General features: G+C 33.5%; 1 long non-coding RNA gene and 1 other non-coding gene across 2 annotated transcripts in view; both read left to right on the forward strand.

The window, feature by feature from the left end:
* The window catches only part of LOC121220070 (uncharacterized), a 50,894-nt gene extending 29,275 nt beyond the window's left edge, over window positions 1–21,619 (forward strand). Inside the window, exon 4 of the long non-coding RNA XR_005917218.1 lies at window positions 21,422–21,619. This is a non-coding gene — a long non-coding RNA (uncharacterized lncRNA). The remainder of the gene's footprint in view (window positions 1–21,421) is intronic.
* LOC121220398 (small nucleolar RNA R71) lies at window positions 13,152–13,258 on the forward strand. The gene has a single exon (XR_005917600.1). It is a non-coding gene; the product is annotated as a small nucleolar RNA R71 (small nucleolar RNA).
* Window positions 21,620–23,010: the final 1,391 nt, after the last annotated feature.

A 23,010-nucleotide genomic window follows, 5' to 3' on the forward strand; every position in this document is an offset into this window, starting at 1 on the left:
TGGCTATAAACTATCTTCTTTTCATTTGCAAGAATTTTAGCTTTCAAGCACAAAATTGTTATCGTAAAGGGAAAGTATGCTAGGCCAAAACATCTAGCGGTACAATTCTTAATTTCTCTCAGAATATTTTCCCACATCAATGGTCTTTGCTGTCATAATTGTGTATAACAAGGCCATTCATTCTACTGAAATTGTAGTCCCATGCGAAGTAGGCATAAGGTTGAACCGAACAAAATAAAATCACACCATCGCTAATGGTGTCAAATATTCTCTATGATAAGTATGAGCTCCGTATTTTGATATGGTCCATTTAGATCCCGGAACTGTAAGTTTCTCAAGAATTTCTTGCAATTTGTTGGCCTCAATATTTTCTATTAAGGAAGAATATTTGTCATCTTCAAAATTAGGTAAATCAAATAACTCATTAATAGTGCTTGAATTTATTGGTACCTTGATTCGTTAGATAGAGACTTTTGTTAATTTGCTTGAGGTCAAATTCGCATAAAATTCACGAATTAACTCTTCATCTGCACTTGGTCTTTTCTCACAAAACACTTCCAATTTAAAGCTTCAGCAACTTGTCGAATGCTTACCATGAAATTAGTATTGTTTCTTTCTTTCAATATAAAGACTTTTTGTGGGAGCATTTGTTGATTTTTGAAATGTTGTTGTATCCCGCTTTGGCTTCTTCACAATGGAATTTGTTTTGTGATTCTTCAACTTGGACAGAGGCACGAATTCTTTTGCGGGGCATGATTAACCTGAACATAAGATGGAAACAAATGTTTTCTCAAAAAATCAATTAGTATAAAATATTAATAATTTAATAAATTGAAAAATCAAATAATTAAATAAAATTGAAATTTAGGAGAAAATTTTTCTTACCACCTTTGTATAAAACTTAAGAACTCAATAAAATAAATAAAACGTGGAGCTAACAATGTTGGTTTAGGGTTGGTTAGAGGGCGATTGCTTGGTGTATTTGATGGTTGCGGCAAGTTTCGATGGTGGTGTCATGCAAAGGAAAAAAGGCATGCGATTAGTGTGTGTATCGCAAGGGATGTGCACGAGCTAAGGACAAAAAGTAGCAGTAGTGCGCCCAGTGATGCGCAAGGGAGTAGGTGTGAGAGAGCAGCAGGGCATGAGCAAGGAAAAGATGTGCATAGGATGGCTAGCGACATGCACGAGGGAGTAGGTGGTGAGGTGAGCGTGATGGTGGCTACTAGGCATGTGCAGTTGCTGGTGGTGCCGTCTACAATTGTCGATGAAGGTAGATAGGGGCTGTGGTAGTAGATAGCTTGGAAGGTGGATGGTTTTAAGAGTGATGTAAGAAAACATGCATGGAAAAGTTGTATTTAAAGTGTGAGTATGGGGGAGTTCAACTCAAATCCTTAGAATAAAATAATAATAAATTTTATAAGTCCTAATGTCATATAAAATAAATAACAATTAATAAATAATATAAGGTATATTAATATATTATTTTCTATTACTTTATTTATTGAAATATAAAAACTCTTAAATAAAATATTAAAACAATTGTAATCCTACACAAAATTGATAGCAACTAATATGTATTATATAAAATATAATTATATATTAGTTATTATAATCTTATTTATTAAAAAAATTAAATTAAAAATATTTATTTTAGCTATTTTAAAAATATTTATAGAAAAAGATAGCTAATTTTAATATTTACAAAAAGAACAATCAATTTTTGCAAATAATTCAATTAAGTCCCTAGACTTATAGATAATTTGAAAATTGAGTTGCAAACTAAAACTCGAATCAAAATCGACCTTTTTATATGAAAAATTAAAAATTTATTGTCACTTAGGAAATATTTTCTTGGAAGATTATGCTAAAATCAATTCCTAGGAAAGATTGGAGGGGTCACAAGTGGTCCCGCTTAAGTTTCAATCTCCTAGACATAATTTATTTTAACATACTAATCCAGAAAATATAGCCTAAGTCATTTATTTAAAATAGAAATAAAAATTTAGGTATCTAATAAAATGAATGAGATTTAATCCCACTCAATTTTATCCCCAAGTAATGTTTCAAACGTTGAGTGTTAACTCTAAAATTATCTCCCTTATCGTGAAGTTCAACAAACCTTTATGGGAAGACTTGATGAATAGTGAATGGATCGGACCAACGTGATTTTAACTTACCTGGTAAGAACCTTAACCTGGAATTGAACAACAAGACTTGCTGACCTGCTTCAAATTCCTGAACTCAAATGTGCTTGTCATGCCATCTTTTTAGTCTCTCCTTGAATAGTTTGGCATTTTCATATAAGAACATTCAGGACTCTTCTAACTCGTTAAGTTGAAGCATTTGTTTCTATTTAGCAAGCTTGAGATCTAAGTTGAGCTGTTGGAGAGCCCAGTAAGCTTTATGTTCTAACTCTAAGGGTAAATGACAGGCTTTTCCAAAAACCAACTGATAGGGAGACATCCCTAAAGGTGTCTTGTATGCTATCCTATAGGCCCATAAAGCGTCATCTAGTCTTTTGGACCAATCTCATCGATTTGGAAAAACTACCTTCTCGAGTATACCTTTTATCTCTTTATTTTCCAATTCAACTTGTCCATTCGTCTGTGGATGGCAAGTTGTGGCAACCTTATTCTTCACACCATGTCTATCGAGCAACCATTTCAACAATTTGTTCACAAAGTGGGACCCATCATCACTAATAATAACCCTAGGAGTTCCAAACCTTGTGAACACATGTTTTCGCAAAAACTTCATCACAACCTTGGCATCATTTGTCGGATATTCCTCAACCTCAACCCACTTAGATACGTAGTCTATTGCTACCAGTATATACTTGTGACCAACAAAATGAGGGAATGGACTAAGAAAGTCAATACCCCAAACATCTAATAATTCTACTTCAATGATGCTTGATTAAGGCATCTCATTTCTGTTGGTGATGTTTCCAACCCTCTAGCACCGATCACAACTCTTTACGTAAGCTTACACATCTTTGAATAGCGTTGGCCAAAAAATATTCGGCTTGCAATACTTTGGTCACAGTACGTGTACCTCCGAAGTGTCACCCACTCAGAGTTGTGTGAAAATGATATAAAATCTTAAGTACCTCATTTTCTACCATGCATCTCCTAATCATTTTATCCATGCACTTTTTTAACAAATATGACTCTTCCCAGAAATAGTATTTCACATCGAGAAGAAAATTTTTCCTTTGTTGATACGTTTTCCCAATAGGCATCAAACCACAAGCTAAATAGTTAGTAAAACCAGCAAACCAAGGGATGTTATGGACATGATTTACCTTAAGTATGTGCTCATCTAGAAATGTCTCCTGGATGGGTACAAGAGATGAACTTCGTTCTTGTGGCTCCAATCTGGATAAGTGATCTGCTACTTGGTTTTCTACCCTTTTCGATCTTGAATTTCTATATCAAATTCTTAGAGTAGACGTACCCATCGGATCAATCTCGGCTTGGTATCTTTCTTAGCAAGTAAATATTTTATTATCGAATGATCCATATAAAGAGTCACTTGGGTACCTACAAGATAAGATCAAAACTTGTCAAAAGAAAAAAACAATAACAAGTAACTCTTTCTCTATTACCGTGTAATTCAATTAAGCTCCTATCAAAGTCCAACTTTCATAGCAGCTGGGGTGAAAAACTTTGTTGCTACCATGAAGTCACTTGCATCACAGATTAACTTAAAGAAAAAATCCCAATCCGGTGTTACAATAATTGGTGTCGAAACTAACCGATTCTTCAGATCATTAAAAGCTTTCAAACATTCTTCATCAAAGTTGGATATTGTGTCATTCTCCAATAATTTGTATAACGTTTAGCAATTTTGTAGAAGTATTTGATGAATCTTCGATAGAATTCGGCATGCCCCAAAAAGCTCCTAACACAATTTATAGATGTTAGAGGTTGGAGTTTCTCAATAACAACTACCTTTGCTTTATCTACCTTAATTTCATGTCTTGTTATTCGTGCCCCAAAATAATACCTTCTCGTACCATGAAATGACACTTTTCCCCTGAGTACAAGGTTTGCTTCTTCACACCACATTAGTACCTTGGCTAGATTGGCTAAGCAATCATCATAAATGTCTCCAAACACTGAAAAATCGTCCATAAAAACTTCCAAATACTACTCAACCATGTCAGTGAAAATAGCCAGCATACATCTTTGAAATGTAGTAGGTGCATTAAATAAACCAAATGGCATGCATCTAAAAGCAAATGTACCATACGAGCATGTAAATGTTGTTTTGTGTTGATCCTTCGGTGCTACAGTGATTTGATTGTACCCTGAGTAACCATCAAGAAAATAGTAATAGTCTCGCCCTACAAGTTTATCCAGCATCTGATCCAAGAATGACAAAGGAAAAATATTTTTTCTAGTTGCCTTGTTTATCTTTTGGTAATCTATGAAAACTCTCCATCTTGTAACCATTCTAGTCGGTATTAATTCATTATTTTCGATCTCAACAACCGTAATACCTACTTTTTTTGGGACGCATTGGACTGGACTTACCCATTAACTATCTGATTTGGGATAAATTATAGCCGCATCTAACCATTTTATGATCTCTTTCTTTACCACGCCCTTCATAATGGGGTTCAGTCTTTGTTGTCCATCAATCATCTTTTTCTCGCCATCTTCTAGGATAATTTTATGGATGCAAATGGATGGACTAATACCATGGATATCGGCTATGGTCCATCCGATAGTCTTCTTGAATTATTTCAACAATGAAATAAGTTTCTCTTCCTATTCTTCAATTAACTCTACTGAAACAATCACAGGAAAAGTCGAAGTGTTACCTAAGTAAACATATTTTAAGTGTTAGGGAAGTACCTTAAGTTCTAATTTAGGTGGCTCCTTGATTGACGCTTTTGGTTGAACATAATCTTCACTTTCTAATTCTAAAGATTCAAAACGAGATTGTGGATTAAATACCTTCTAGTTAGCTTCTAGCAAAGCTAAGTTTTCATCCCCTTCTTCATCACTTCAAGGGTCTGACATAAAAACTTGTTCCAATGGGTCTTAAATTGTAACACCCCATACCGGCCTGGTCGCCAAGCCCGAATATCAAGGTGTCACACTACCGTCTCATGTCAAATAGAACAAGTAAAAGCTCATTCTCAACAAAACGTCTTCCATTTTAACATTCGTACAGGTTTAGAGTCCATCTTAAGCTTAACTTATCGTCATTACATGCAAACATACTTCAAATAGACTTAAAATAATAATTAAACATGCATATGGTCTTTTTTAGCAAAATTTCAAAACATCAATGTAGGTATCAATACTAAAGACATGGTATCGATATTTTGCTCAAGAGGTATCGATACCGTGTGGAAAATCGGTACCCAAATTGCTTATTTTTTTTCTTAAAATCCCAAACTTTATCGGTACCCCTGCCAAAGTACCGCTATTTCTTCCCAAGTATTGATACTCAAGATAAGGTATCGATACTGAATCTCATTTTTGTTTCCCTGCACATTTGAAAATATAGAGGTGTCATTTTTAAAACACGAATATCGATACCTCTGCTCTATACCCGAAAAATACAACATTTTTAAGCATATGTCATTCCAACTCGTACCAGTTCAACATGCTATTGTATCATCATCAAATAAACACCGAAACAACCATAATAATACTTTCAAACATCAAAAGAAAATCCAAGCAATAGTCAACATATTATGAAACAAATCCCAAAATCCTATGAGCAATTAAATCATAAAGACAACCCAAAATATCATATCCAATACTAGCAAAAAGACTACCACATTTCTTTTTTCCCAAAACATAACCAAATAATAAAAACCAACGAATAACGAAAATGGACTTTCTTAGATCACCCCTCAAAACCATACCGCTCACATCGACACACAACTAATTGGAATCAACTCGTACCAGCTCAGTGAATACTCAGAGTAACCACAATGTACATAGAATATCAAAGGTCAATCAAGAGCATACTACAACACATTCTCAACCATATTCCATTCGAGTTAGAATTACATGTTCATGCTTCATTAATCCATTTAACAATAAATTTTCAAGACTAAAACAACATATACATGCTTTAATAACTCACAAGTTTAACTTATATATTCACAGGCATTCACAAGTTATATGAAAACAACCTAATCCACAATTACATATGCAATTTACTATGATAACATACTAATGTTTTCATGTAACTTAAATAAACTTATTTAACATATTATTCACAATTAAAAGCATCTGCCTCTTATCGTATTATCATAACATATAAGATCATATTTAAACAATAATTTGCATAGCAACCACATACTCATGCTAATCGAACTAAAAATCAATCCACTACGCAATCAAGTCATTATGCATCGGGTAAGCAGACATGTCACATATTCATAACATATTTAAGCCTAATATTATATTTCACACGTTTAATCATCTTCCATTTATACTACTACACATTTATCACATAAATCACATGATTATTTTAGCATATATCACAACACATATAAATCTCATTTAATCACATTCAGTCACATTTTATGATAGTTCGACTCTTAAGGTTATGAAACATAAATTGAGCTCTATGATCACTCATCGGATACACAGATCTCTAGCACACAAAATAGACTCATAGAGTCAAACATGTCTCATAAGTGAAGCATAAAGCTAACACTCTCCAACACACCAAACATGTCCCGTTGAATGGAGCTTAGCTTACATTCCCTTATCTCTCCAACATGTCCCAGGGCCTCAAGACCTATATCACAAAACATATATAGGTGAGTACTCATTCCTATGGCATTCCAACTATATCCAACGGTCTTATAAGATCACAAGGCCAAAATATCCACATCATAATTACACATTTTTAATTATTGAATTAATGCACATCATCTCTGTTCATATTCGTCAATTTACATCACAAACTTGTACACAATGCATGCTTATCAAATTCACATTTAATTTCACTTAAAGTGTCATAGTAATGCTCATTAAGCCATCAAATATTCGTCAACATATTAGTGCATTAAAATTAGTTTATCGCATACAAGAACCTGTTACATTAGCATCATATTCCATAATGCAACACATACATACTTACCAGCTTTTGCACACTTTCACTGCACATCTTTATATTGCTAACACACATCATTACTATCATTCGACATATTTAATATACCCATAATACAATACAATTCACAATATTGCATCATAATAACCAATTCATAGTTATTCACATATTCACATAATTTGCCAAAAATAAAACAAGGAAAATAGAAAGCTTACACTCGAAAGTTAGGATAGAGGTTTAGGCTATTCCTAAGCTCCTAGTCAACACTAAGAATCATGTCTATAAGTAGCAATTCCAAACACTCACCAATTATGCTTTCGTCAAAAAGCCGAAAGCTTAAACTAGTTTAACCTTGTCTTTCTCCTTGCTTAAAGAAAGTTTCAATGGTTTTGATGCTTCACACAAATTAACCACACAACACACAATGAAAATTCAACCAAAGACTCACTTAAACCAACCAAAAATGCAAGCCTAATCTATATTCCTCAAGAAACTGAAATTTCAACCAACAAACTTGAAACTCAAATATCTCGGTCTATACTTAATCTTTTTACCTAAAACAAATTTCGTTCATCTAAGTTTTTTACTTACGACTGATTCTCAACATTTAAAATACTCAAAACTAAGTGTTTTAATGTATCAATTTTTTTTACATGTTTATCGTAATTTTTGCAAAAATTCATTAAATCCTTAGAAATCCTTAACGAAACTTTAAATAAAGATAAGAAACCTTCTAATCATGTTAAAACTAATTGAAAAACAATTTGAAACCACATTTTTACTCAAAATCCTAAAATACGCCATTAACGACCCAATTTTTGGCTTTAAAACATGCGATTTAATGGCTAATAATTCAATTTTAAAGACTAGATAACAGTAAAAACTCACAAGGAATCGAACTGTTACCTTAGATGACAAAAAATAGAGCGTTTGAACACAAAACAGAACAACCAACAAGCTTGACAATGGAGGAAACTATGGTGTTTTGGGTGTTTTTTCTTGGTTTTTATAGAGGTTTATAACTTAAGAGATGACAGAAATCAAAAGGAATTAGGATTTGGAGCTCAAAATTGATTAAAATAGCAAGAGCAAATCAGGGGATATCAAATAAAAATTTTGGGTAGTTTTTACATGAAATAACTTGGCGAAAAGAGGTTTTTTAGCTTGAATTTTGAAATCTGATTAAATTGCTTCATAAAAACACTCCATTTTTACTCTTTTACAAATCAGTCTTATTTTCAAAATTAAAGGTATTTAAAAATCATTTTCAGAAATTGATTTAATTTTATAAAAACAATAATTGAAAGCATTACCGGTATGCCATGTCACAAAATTCCTAACATTCTAAGGCTAAAATTCCTAAAATACCCCTAAAACTCCTAGGCCCTATTTTGGGGTGTGACATCAATAGAGTTGAGTTCCTGTTTAATATCTAAATCATCTAACTTAGATACTGCAGAACAATCATATAACACCCTAACCCGAATTCATCACCAGAATAGGGTTATAGAGTATTACTGAAGTATACAATTTAGACGGACAGGAAATTCAAACATTTCATAACATATAGCATTCATGTCAAAAACCAATCATAATCATGCATATTGTCCCTAATACGAGCCCTCGAGGCCCAAGGTACACTTTAGATATAAATCAAGACTAAATCGGACATACAGTGAATTTTTCAGAAACTTATAAAATTTTCAAAACTACAAGGGTCACATGGCCGTGTGGCCATTCGAAAAAGGAAAGCACAGCTGTGTCCCAGCCCGTGTCCTTGCTCGTCTAACTCACTGACTTGGGTCACACTGCCAAGCCACACGTCCGTGTGCCAGGCCGTGTGAGTAAACCGACTTGCATTCTTTAAAAGATACAAGGGACACACGGCCGTGTCACCTGGCTGTATGTCACACATGGCAGAGACATACGACCGTGTCACATGGTCGTGTGTCATGCAAAACTGAGACACACGCTCGTGTCCAAGCCACATTTCTCACCCAAATATGACATCAACCTACTCCCAAAAATGCACATATGTGCTAGCTATAATCAAGCATCTAAAATAAGCATAAACAAGCTTTAAGTATGTACTAAAATCACACACAACCAATATGTCGTTAGGCACCTCAAATGATAACTTAAATACATGTCAACCATGTATCCAAACTTACCTAAATTACCAAATACATATATGCATAATTGTACCAAAACCTATCATGTAGGTTACTTATCAAGCTCAACCATTTACTGCCCAAAATACCAAGTTACAAGGTAAATCATTTTGCATCGTTTCATGTCATTTAACTTACTTACCAAAACATACCAATATTTCTAAATGGTACCAAATATACAATTCTAACTAACATTACTATACCTTTAAATTTTCCATAACAAAGCACTAAATCACACCAAATTATATAACATATCTTATATGCATATTCAAACCACATATTACTTTCTATCATTCTACCACATCAAACACACATCAAATATGATAAGGCCACATATATATACATCAAAATACGAAACACCAGCCAAATAAGTGGCTAATCTCAACAAAACACTTATATGTCAACATTGGCCAAATTAACCTATACATGTCATTATAATCGAAAGTAAACAACTAAATATACCAAAGAGCCGATGGATAGTGTGACATAGCTCCAACAAGCTTCCAATCTGAACGAGCTTCTGAATTACTATAAAACACGGAAAATAACACAGAGTAAGCATTTAAGCTTAGTACGTTTGTATAATAGAGAATTTAGCTTACCATTTTAATCACATTTAAGGTAAGTAAACCAAAGCATATCTCAACTCAATTTGGCCAAAAGCCTAACACAAAATCATCAACCATGTTAGCCATGTAATTCATATAAAAATCGAGAATCATGTATGAGTTCAACAACTATTCAAATTTCATATACATGTAACCATATATCATATACCATTTTCATGTAATTCATGTAAATACCTGTACTAGTTTGTATCGAACTCATATAAACTCGTAACAGAACTGTGCCTGTTGAACCATTTAGATTATCGTTGGATACGTGGGCAGTACACACAAGGTGTACTAAATTGTAATCCGTCAATTCATGTACATGTATGATCATACGAGATGTAAACGGTAAGCTCCTCTGAGCTGAATAACTATAAGCTCATGTGAGTTCATTATCGGTAAGCTCATAAGAGCTAAAATAGATAACCCTAATGACATGTCATTTGTATCCTACGAATTCCTAAGGTTCAAATGGGGCTCGGTAATTATCGTACGTCATCAGATATGCGATCAATATTCATATAAGATGATTATGCAAATAACATACATCTAATTCAAACAAAGCATATAATTACTCAATTTAATTACACGAACTTACCTCGACGAGTGTACGTAGATACTAAGGCGACTAATCTGATATTTTTCCTTTACCTCAGTCTAACTCCCTACGAGGTCTAATCAGATCTATACGAATGACTTTAATTGAATTCAATATAATTCATATTTAATTTAGTCCAACACATGTTTGGAAAATTACCATTTTACTCCTATACTCTTAATTTTTTGCAATTTAGTCCCTAGGCTCGAAAAATGAAATTCATTCAATTTTATCCCCACCGAAGCCTAGCTAAATTATAAACATATTTATAGCAACCCATATATTTCACAAATTCACATTAGCACACAATTTATCACATTTTTCAATTTAATCCCTAATTGATAATTTCATCAAAAATTCCTTTACAAAAGTTGTTTATCTAAGAACAACCATTCATTTTCTACCATTAAACTTCAAAACCCTAACAAGTTCATCAATGGTAAAACTCAAATACTTTAACAATTTCACAAATTAGTCCCTGGGCTAGCTAGATTAAGCTACAAGGATCCTGGAAACATAGAAATCATTAAAAACGGGACAAAGACGCATACCTAATTGAAGGAAATAGGATTGCTAAATGTTTTGAAGCTTTGATGGCTATCTTCTCTCTTAATTTTGGTTCCAAGATGATCATAGAAGATGATGATTCATTTTATTTTAATTTTACTTATCATTTATTTGTTAATTACTTAATTAACCTTTAAAGCTTTAATAATTACAAAAATTGTCAAGCTATTATCATCCACTTACGTACTAATGGTATAATTACAATATAAAGACCTCCACTTTAAATTTCTATAACTATTTAATACTTTTAGCTATTAGAACTCAACTTTTGCACTTTACGCGATTTAGTCATTTTTATCAAATTAAGCATGTAAATGGTAAAATTTCGTAACAAAATTTGTATAAGGTAATATTATCATGTTGTAGACCATAAAATAATAATAATATAAATTTTTTGACTTTAGATTTGTGGTCTCGAAACCACTGTTCTAATTTCACTGAAAATGGGTTGTTACAAATCATCAATTGTGTCAAGGAATTGTATAGACTTAAAAATATTAAAAGTTACCTTATCGTCCTGAACACATAGTAAGCTCGCCCTTCTACACATCAATAAGGATCCTTCTTGTTGCTAGGAAAGGCATTCCTAAGATGATTGGTACCTATTTATCTACTTCTAAGTCTAAAATTACAAATTCAGTAGGAAAAATAATTTTATCTACATGTACCAATACATCCTCGATTTTTCCTTCTTGATTTTCTAAGGATCAATCTACTAACTAAAGCATAACCATAGTTGGTCTAACTTCACCTATCCCCAATTTTCTAAATATAGACATGGTCATCAAATTGATGCTTGCACCCAAATCACATAATGCCTTACCACAATAAGTTGCTCTAATGTTGCAAGGTATGGTAAAACATTTAAGGTCCTACATCTTTGGGGTAATTTATTTTGAAGGTATGCACTACATTCATTCGTTAGAGCTACTGTCACAAATTCTCTAAGTCCTTGTTTCTTGGATAGGATATCCTTCATCAATTTAACGTAGTTTGGCATCTGTTCAAGTGCTTTTACCAATGGGATGTTGATATGAAGTTGCTTGAGTATGTCTAGGAATTTTTTGAACTGGACTTCCTGTTTCTGCTTCTAAAGTCTTTGAGCGTAAGGTGGTAGACGATTCTTTACTTGAACTGGTTGATTCGTCTTTTGTGGAAATTTTAAATCTAACGGAGTTGTTAGTTTATCAGAATTAACTAGTTCAGAAGTTACCTTATCGGGTTTTGTATATTTTGGTTCTAGTGAAGCTGGGATATCAACACTTGGTTGAACTTTCACTTTATCTTGAGCATCAGTTTGCTGTTGGGCTCTATCATCTTTCCACTCCTTAGTGTTAATTATTTACAATGCTCTTTCCCCGAATTTATCGAGTTCTTCGTATCACTAGGTAAAGCACCTTGTGGTTGGTTCCTAAGTTCAGTTGCAAGCTGGCCCATTTGGGTTTCTACATTTTTCAATGTGGTTGCTTGGGTTTGGATTAAGGCATCATTTTTCGCTATGTATACCTTTAAAAGGTTTTCTAAGCCATTGAAAGGTTCATCTTGAAGTTGTTTCTAAACTTGTTGGGTAAATACAAGTGGCTAGGTCGGTCTAGGTAGTGCATAAGTGTTACTGGGTCCAGCCCCTTGGTTACTCCAAGAGAAATTAGGGTGGTTTCGCTAAGATGGGTTATAAATATTAGATTGCAATACTTGCTTTCCTCGATTCTGGTTTTGGTTACCTATGTAATACACAGATTCTGGGTTTGATGGGAATTCTTCGAATAAGTGCCCTTCCCCACAATAAACACATGCTACATTTTCAAATTGATTCGATGGCTGAGCTGCAAAATTATTAAACCTATTTGTAGTAAATTTTTTAATCATTGAGGATATCGATGATATCTGAGATGTAAGTGAAGGGAGAGCATCCACTTCATGTACTCCTGCGACTCGTCTCTCTAGCGCTACTCGATTAGTTAGTCATTGATAATTGTTGCTGCAATCCTCTTGATGACTTCATAAGCCTCATTATAAGACATATAAAGGAGAGCACCATTAGCAGAAATGTCCACTACTATCCTCGTGTGAGCATTAGGACCGTTGTAGAACTTCTCTAATTGGATGCAATGAGGGATTCCGTGATGAGGGCATCTTCATAATAGTTCTTTAAACCTTTCCCACGCCTCACACAAGGATTCGTCATCCATCTGTTGGAAGGTAGTGATCTCGTTCCTCAAGTTAGCATTCTTGTTAGGTGAGAAGTACTTCATAAGGAATCGTTCTGCTAACTCTTTCCATGTGGTAATGGTATTTGGTAGGAATGAGTTCAACGAGGCTCGAGCTCTATCCCTGAGTGAATTTGGGAATAGCTTTAATCATAGTGCATCTTCGAGTACTCTGGCTAATTTCAAATAATTTCTCACCTCTATAAACAAGCTTAAGTGAAGGTGAGGATCTTCGGTAGGCATTCCACTAAATTGGCCCACTGTTTGAAGCATTTGGAACATGACTCACTTCAGCTCAAATTGTTGAGCCTCGATTTTGGGTCTTCTCATACCCGGATTAAGCTCATCAAACACTATCATACTGCCTTAGAGCTCTATCCCTATCATCGGCCATAAGGATAGGATTTTGAGCATGATTTTCTCCATTCCATTATTTGCATTTTCAAAGTTCATTTATTCGGTCCTTCTCTGATTTGCTTGTCTTTTTCTCAGTCGAAAAGTCCTTTCAATCTCAGGGTCTACGAAAAGTAAGTCGATGATTCTATCAGTACTCATAAACACCTGAAACAATCACACAAAAATAATGGAATTAAAATTAAACAGAAAAATAAACAAAAATGCTCAATTAGCAATTTCACAAATAGTGTATACAATCGCAACAAGTAATAAAGTGACAAGTTAATGTTGAATTATTATACCCATAGGGATTGTGAAAGAAAAATATATTTATGAAATGTAAATCAAACACTTTGGTGATGTGAAAAATATGTTGTTTTGAAGAAGTGAGTTAAAAACTAAAAAATTAGCTAAGTAATAAAAATAAAAAGTAAAAATTCCAATGCACGATTTCAAGACAATGAGTTTTAATCAATATTATATAATTTTGTTAGATCAATTACATTACTTAACTTAGAATTACTAAACCCTTGTTCACGTTGTTACGAATATTTTCACGGCAACTAGGTAATTTGTTAACTACTGCACATACATACTTACTCAATTAACCAATCTCGTGAACATTTCTCAATGTCAATTCAAACAATTAATCAAACTTCACAAGTATATACAAGATTAAGTGAAGTAACAATATATTTCTATATTGAAACAGTTTAATCACAATAATCTTGCAAGTTATGCAATGTATCATTAATATCGTCGCTAATTTAACCTTCAAATACCTTAGAAGATTAAATATGCATCAATTAAATACTGTGGCAATGAATTACAATTTCAATACGTTTAATAATTAATTCATCCGTTACCTTACATTTTATAATGCAAGTATAACATCATAATGATTTTATTTAATTGAACAACTTACCAAGGCCCGTAACGACATAAACATGATTTTAATAGTTCAAGTGGACAGAATGCAATCAATCCAACAAGAATTAAATTTAAACCATTTTAAGTAGAAAAAGAATAACAACGCAATGATTATTCATATTCATAATCACAATATAAACAAGATAATTAAAGAGAACGGAACTAGGAAGTAAATCTAGTATTTCTCTAAAGCTAGACTAGTGCGCTCCTCTTCTTCTCTGCTTATTTTGTTGAACCGAGGCCTCTACAAATAGTTGAAAGCTGCTATTCCAAGGTGGAAGAAGACTCTTTTTCAATAGGGAAATCAGCAAGGGAATGGAAAAGACAAAGGGGGAAACAAAGAAAGAAATGGATGAGAGAAAGTGAGTGAAAGAGAGAGATGTGTGGGAAATGATTGGTGTCTTGAATGAGATAAAAATGGGGCGTATTTATAGGTGAGAGTGACTTCTAAAAATAGCAAATAATTAGCAGCCATACACTTTTCCTTGGCTGACCACAAAAGGAGAAAGTTTGAATAATTCGAACTTTGCTACATTTAGCTTGGGGAAAATATTCAAAGGCACGAAAAGTGGAGGGGTTTGAATGGAGTTTAAAGAAAATTTGAGGGTTGTTTTGCAAGTAATAAAATAAGCTAAATAACCAAATTGGGTCTGCTTATTGGACGATTTTGGGCTACCATTTCTCTTATTTGATTAGTATTCTTTTATTAGAACAATTGGGTCATATTCTCCTTCAGGATTTATATTAATTTTTAACCCAATTAAATTTGGATAAAAATTAAATATAAAGTACATAAAATAATCATCATTTGGACCGTCCTTGGCTGGAAAAATCTTCAACCTTGCTCTTGATCCATTTGATGCAAAGAATCACCCCAACAGTTCAAGCCTTCCAAAGTGTCTGCTAAGCCAATTTTCATCTTTTGTGCAAAACTGTTGAAAATAAACCAAATTTGTGAAAAATTATTATAAAAATAATTAAAATTAAATATGTTAATTATTTAAGTTTAATTTAATTATTTTATAATTAAAGTATGAATTTCAACAAAATTTACTACAAAACTATATGAATTAAAGCTCAAAATGTGCTGAAAAAGTCTATATATTTTTGTGTTTCCAATAAGCTACCACCTTTCCTTCCTGCATTAGTACACATCCTAGCCCCGTGTGAGAGGCATCGCTGTAAACCACAAACTCCTTCCCCGGTTTTCGTTGAGTCAATAGAGGTGTTTTAGTAAGGATCACCTTAAGCTTGTCCAAGCTCTGCTACCTTTCTTCTCTCCATGTGAACTCTTCTTTCTTTTGGAGCAACTTCGTTAAAGATGCTGCTATAGTGGCAAACCCCTTAACAAACTTGCGATAGTACCCTATGAGCCCTAAGAAACTTTGTACTTCAGTAACACTTTTTGTCAATCTTAACTCCACAATGGCTTCAATCTTATTTGGGTCTACGTGAACCTCTTTAGCTGAAGCTACTTACTCCAAAAATGCAACTTCCTTAAGCCAAAACTCAAACTTGCTGAACTTTGGAAATAATTGCTTCTCTCATAGAATTTGCAACACAGTTCGCAGATGAGTGTCATGCTCTTCTTCAGTTCGTGAATACACCAAGATGTCATCAATGAACATCACCATACAACAATCTAAGTATTCATGGAAAAATTGGTTCATCAGGTCCATGAAAGCAGCAGGTGCATTTGTTAATCTAAAGGGCATCACCAAAAACTCATAGTGCTCATACCTCATTCTGAATGTTGTCTTCAAGAATTCAGAATCCTTTACCTTGAGTTGGTAGTAACCAGATCGAAAATCAATCATTGAAAATATTCTGGCACCTCATAGCTGGTCAAATAAATCAATGATTCTTGGCAATGGGTACTTATTTTTTTACAGTTCATTTATTCTACTGCCTATAGTTGATGCGCATCCACATGCTACCATCTTTCTTCTTCACCAATAGCACTGATGAATCTTAAAGTGAAGTACTTGATCGAATGAGGCCTCAACAAAGCAGTTCCTGAAGTTGCATCTTCAGTTCCTTAAGTTCTTTGGGTGCCATGCGATACGATGTAATGGACACTGACGAACTACTAGGGTACAACTCTATGGCAAACTCCACATCACTATTTAGAGGTAACCAAGGTAACTTGTCAGGAAATACATCAAAAAAGTCCTTCACAATTCATAACTCGCGAACACCTTTCTCTGAATCCTACGAACCATCACAAAAGTGAGATAGGCTTCATAACATTTGCCCAACATCTTTTATACCTTCATCGCTAAGACCACATTAGACATAAATTGAGCTCGCTCAGCAACCACCACAATTTCCCTACCTTCGTTGCTTCACAAGGTGACTCTTTTTAGCTTCAAGTCAATCTTGGCTTTATGCTCCATTAGCCAATGCATCCCCAAAATCGCATTAAATCCATAGAATGGCTATTCGATTAAGTTCACATAGAAGATTTGACCTTGGATCATCAGTGGACACCTACAGTACACTCTATTGACCAACACACTCTCCTCAAACGTACTAGTGACAGACACACCATTATTTATGGTTTCTATTGGAATTCCCAACCTATTTGCTAGTTCGTTCAAAACATACGAGTGCGTGGAACCAGAGTCAATCAAGGAAAATAAGGGAATAGTTAATAGAGTAAAAGTACTTGTCATAACATCACTGGCACATTGCTCATGAGGTTTCCTTATACTATAGACTCGTGTGAGAGCCCCTGATCATCTTGGGTCACAACAATGTGAGCTAATGTATGCTGCCCAACTTGTCTTGCTTCACCACCTCTGCGTCTTCCTCGACCACGAGCACCAGCTCACACTTTAGTGGAGGTCGCATTCTAAGCTTGCGATCCCCTCCGGTGTTCTAGGCAGTCTTTAATCAAGTGGTCCTTGGAACCACACTTGAAACGGCCTTTAGTCAATTTACAACATTCACCAGGATGTTTTCGCTCACAGGGTTCGCAAAGTGGCCAATTCACAGACTTGTGTGAACCCTCCTTTCTATTCTGGTTGTTGTTCCACTAACGTGCATGGCATGACCTAAAGCTTCGCTTAACAGTCCCGCCTGAATTGTGTGAGTCGTGATCCCTTTTGAACACTTATCTAGACACTTGCTTTCTAGCTCCAACTTTAATTTACGGAGCCCTAATCTCTTAAATGGCTTTGGCCTTGTCCACCAGTTCATCGAAGTTTGCAGTATTGTAAGTCACTAGGTAGAGCTAGATATCTTGATGTAGACCAAAATGAAACCTTTGACAAAGCTCCTTCTCTTGCGAGCCAATCTCTTCTATATACTGGCTTAGTTGCACAAATTCTGCTCCGTACTCAGCCACAAACAGCTCGCTACACTTGTGAGCTTCCATATACTGATCATTCATAAACTTTTTCTTAAAAGTTCCTAAGAAAAACTCCCATGCTAACCAATTCGTAGCAATTCCCTGCTTCACGGTATTCCTACAATAATGGGCTTCGCCGATAAGTAAGGACACAGTACATCCTACCTTCTCTTCATCAAAACATGCCATTTGCTTAAGGATTTTCTCAACACCCTCAAGCCAATACTCAGCTCTAGTAGGATCAGATCCTCTGACACAATTGAATTCTCTACCACCTAGAGCTCGTAGACACTCCAGTGGCAATCCAAGGTTCACAAGTGCAATGTTGGCACCATTAGCTCGTTGAAAAGCACCAACCATTTTATGTACTAATGTCTCCATGCCATCTTCCAAAATGTTTATCCTGTTTGATCACTCATGCGTAGCCGAAGTCCAGTCACCTTTAGAGGGGTTGGTAGCTTTATTCACATAGTTTGCATTCACTCTATGGGAAGACATTCTTACTTACTCTAAACATACACAAGACACTGGCTTAGGTAAGACATCAAACACGCATAACTAAGTATCCAACAGGCATACTTGCAAACACAGTTCACACATAATAGACATACATATGAACACAGTTCGCCAAAACACAACTTATTTACTACAATGGCGAACATTAAAGGGATAATCCGAAGGATATTTCCTACAAAAGATATAGCTGAACCAAGGCAATGTCGTCCCAAGTCCTACCCCAATCAAACAATTTCATACACACCGCACTTTAAAATTTATTCATAATACGCCAAAATTAACTTATTTGTTCTTGCAAGCTTACTTTGCCAAATATGGCAAACACATTTTGCCATTCTGGCGAACTCACCTATCGTCTTTTCAGTCTACCGAACTTAACCTAGCTAGCTTGAGCTCGATGGACTCTAGCTTGGCGAACCTTAACTTGGCTAGCTCTGATACCAACCAATGTAATACCCCAAACCCAACTAAGGAGGTTTGACCCGAATTTGGCAAGCTACATTAGCCATCGAAGTGACTCCACTAACTCCCAACCTAACCTCTAACATACCACTTACTTATAACATATATTATGATAAGTTATAGCATAGCAATAGAATAATATCTTACATAAAGTGTAAAGCATGTGAGCTTATAAAACAAAATGATGAAGGGTTTGCATGTCATCTGGCAAAAAAACTTACAGATTCGCATGCAAGAAGTAAAAAGGTTATTTAAGGTACGCACTTATAACAAAACATCATAGGATCACACACAACCGACTTCGCAAAAAAAATGATGTTCATACAAGGGTTTCAAACTTAGGTGGGGTTCATTAAGTAGAAAGGTTATCTCTCTTAAGGGTTTGCATGCATATAAAGGTCGTAGAAAATAATCCTTCGCAATAAAATTGGTCTGCATATGATAATAGTACATACTCAATATTGAAAGAATGCAACAAGGCACGCATGCAAGGAGAATTAAAGAAACATAAAAATTTATTCATGCTGAGAAGAAATTAGTAACAAAGGTTTAACTTTAAGGTTCGCGAAATAGAAATAAACTTAAACTTTAAGGAAATTGTTTTAATAACAGAATCAACTTCTAATAAATCTAAACCTATGTAAATAAAACCCCATCACCTATTCCCTAGGTTTATCGATATCTGTCCAGGGATGAGCCCCACTAAGTCATCTACTTTGCCGTTGTAACATCCCATTTTTCAGTGGTATAAAAAATGATGGTCTCAGAATCTCAATTTTTGATGATTGAGTATTACTGTATAATATTTATGAGTCTAATATAGTGTTAAGTTAACTTTCAGTCCGGTAATTTTAACAATTGGCTTGTTAATTAAAGAAAAAGGACTAAATCGTAAAAAATGTAAAACTTCATCATTATTGATTATTTTTAACCAAGGTGCATAACTAAGGTTTGTTTAACGATTTATAAGATGAATAGACCATTTTATTTTAGTTTGGACAGTTAGTAAGTATTTTACTACATTTTATACATTAAATTAAAAGTTAAAATAATAATAAAAGTACAAACATAGAAAAATTATTATCATCTTTATTCTTCTCCTTTGGAAACCGAATACACAATTAAATAACATCTTAAAGCTTTTAGTCATCTTCTTTACTTTGCATGGTGTGTATTTTTTATTCAATTTTGGTAATCTTTATGTTTTTTATAGTGTTGTAGCTTAATCTAGCTAACGTAGGGACTATTTTCGTAAAACTGTTAAAGATTTTGAAACTTGACATTGATGGTTTTTAGATGTTCTTGGTTTTAAGTGATGAATTTATGAACTTGGTTGTAGATTAGAGCTATTTTGTAAAAAAAATTTTGTTAGTTTTGAGTTTAAGGACTAATATGAAAATTTACAAATTTTAGCATCTAAATTTGTGAAATTTTCAAATTTTTAAGGGCTGATTTGGAGTGTTGTTAAAATCGATTTTGAGTATTAGGGATTAAATGTGAAAATTTAAATAGTTTCGATTTTAGGGACTAAATTGAACAAAGTGTAAAAGTTTAAGGAAAATTTGTAAAATAAAAATAGTAGGTCAATGCATAAAAAGGAGTATAATAATGTATATGAAATTGATAAATTGAATTTAACTATTATATAGATCAAGAATTGAATCGTATGGAGGATAACCGGGGAAAATGGAAAATCGCAAATTAGTCCCTACAACACAACTCGTTAGCTGTACATATTAGGTAAGTTCGTAGTATAAATATATGTATATATACTTATGTTTTATACTTATAAGAATGATTTAATTAATTAATTTTTTTTTTTGCATTGTTAATGTTTGATTAAGATTATTAGTTGTTTTTGATTAAATGTACGGTGACTAGGACTTGTTTGTAATGTAATAAATATACATGAATTATATGTTGAACATAATTGAATTATAGCATGTGTACGAATGTATATCTAAAAGTTCCTTTGAATTATAAATGTGATAAATTATTTTAAGATGATCGTTTGAACTTAGTAAATGATTAGGATACAATTGCCTTGCCAATAGGGTTAGAATGCGCGCTTGTATGAGTTTACACTTCGGTGCCTCTATTTGCAGTTCGGTGCCTCTGAATAGCATTACGATGCTCTCTGGTGTGGTGTAGTTACCCAGTATATGAGTTATGTTACTACAATTCATCGAGCTAGATAGAAATGAGATTAATTATCAAAAAGATTAATGAAACTAAATGAATATTTATATAAATGATTTTTTTTATTGAGTAAACATGATTCATCTTAACATGATGTAAATAAGTATAGATATATGACATGATACTACTTGAATTTGCAGTGAATATGATTAATATGATGATTTGATCTTATACAAATCTCACATGTTTTGTAAATTTAATGTCAGATTACTTTAATTTAAGTTGTTAAATTCAATTACTTGATTGAGGTAAGTTGGTTTAGTTTAGCTATGGACTTACTAAGCTATATAAGCTTACTCTGTTAAATTTTCTGTTTACTATAGTTAAGTTTTGCAGAACTAGTCGAATGGATCAACTCAAAGCTCACACTACCAAGCTTCTGCCTCGGTAGATTTTGACTCGTTATTTCAGCTTTGTGGCATGGATATAGGCATTTTAAGTTGATGAAGTTGATATTCTAGTTGGAATTGTAATGTCTAAAGTTGGTATGTAATGTGTTAAACTTAATGTTCTCATAGTATGCTTATATGATGGATGTGATGAAGTTATTTTAGAAATGTCATGTGATCTAAATTATGATATGAATGAAATTGAAATGTAATGTTTGGTTTATATTTTGTTGATGATATGAATTATTGAATTAGATTGGATGTAATGGTGCCTTATGACATATTGGTTAGAACTGGGAACTTGTTTCATATAGGTAAATGCTTGATGTATTTTGAGTTGTTTAAACATTTGATCTTAGTAAGGCTTAGTGCATAAGTTATATGGTAGATATGGAGTCTAATGGGAGATTGTTTGATTAGTTGAATGAATGCATTTTTTATTGATTCTTTGATGTGCCATTGAGGGAATATTGGTATAGTTGAATGTGATCAACTTTGGTATATTAGTTTTGAGTATGCTTTAATATCATTTAGTTGAATACATGAAGTCTTGATTATTAGTTAGTATGCTTATGAATGATTATTTCAAGTCCCTATTTCTTTCTAAAGAGTACATTTAAGTTATAGATGGTTTGAGCATGAATTGGACATTTTAAAGATGGAATTTTACCATTTCTGAACTTATGTATCGATATTTTTGTACTTGGTATCAATACTTGACCATATGAACAGTTTTTAAAATAATCAAAATGCTAAAATGGTATCGATTTTTTTGACGATATTGATACTCTTCTTAAAATATCGATACAAGTTAATAAATATCGATACCCTTATATTGCCTATTAAACATAATTAAATTTTGGTATTGTTATTTAGACATGGTATCGATATAAAATCAATACCATCAATTAAATATCGATACAATTTTTTTGAAACTTTAAAAATTTGAAAATTTTGCAAATCAATTCTATATATTACTTGAATTTCACCATTAAATCCTTGTATGCTTCAATCTATTTTGTTGCAATATGTTTGAATTATATTTTATAAATTTTTGATATGATTGTGATTGTTACATGTAGCATCCTTTTATTTGGGTTCGAAGACCGGACCGGGTAAAGGGTGTTACAACCATTGCCATTCGTGACCTACTTTCCTGCGAAGTAAGAGAGGAGTGGGTGAATTCATTGCGAACTCAGTGAAAAATCATGATTCAACAAGGTATGCTTTAAAATGGAGCTTATAGGTGAGTACTCACAATCTTTTGTTATACCAATATATCCAACATATAAGCTCGTAGAGGAGCTTGTACAAAAACTTATCACATAAAGCTCGCATAAATAGCTCATAAAAACATAGCTTACAAAATGTAGGCTCGCATAAGAGCACACGTAAAACCTATCTTCAAAACATAGCTTAAAAACATAACTAAAAAACAGAGTATCAGAACATAAAAATAGAGTTTTATAGAAAAAACTTAGTTTAAAAATGAAGTTATTGGAAACATAATAGTCCGCACACAA

Source organism: Gossypium hirsutum, chromosome D08 (genome assembly GCF_007990345.1).
Source record: "Gossypium hirsutum isolate 1008001.06 chromosome D08, Gossypium_hirsutum_v2.1, whole genome shotgun sequence".
NCBI classification, from domain to species: domain Eukaryota; kingdom Viridiplantae; phylum Streptophyta; class Magnoliopsida; order Malvales; family Malvaceae; genus Gossypium; species Gossypium hirsutum.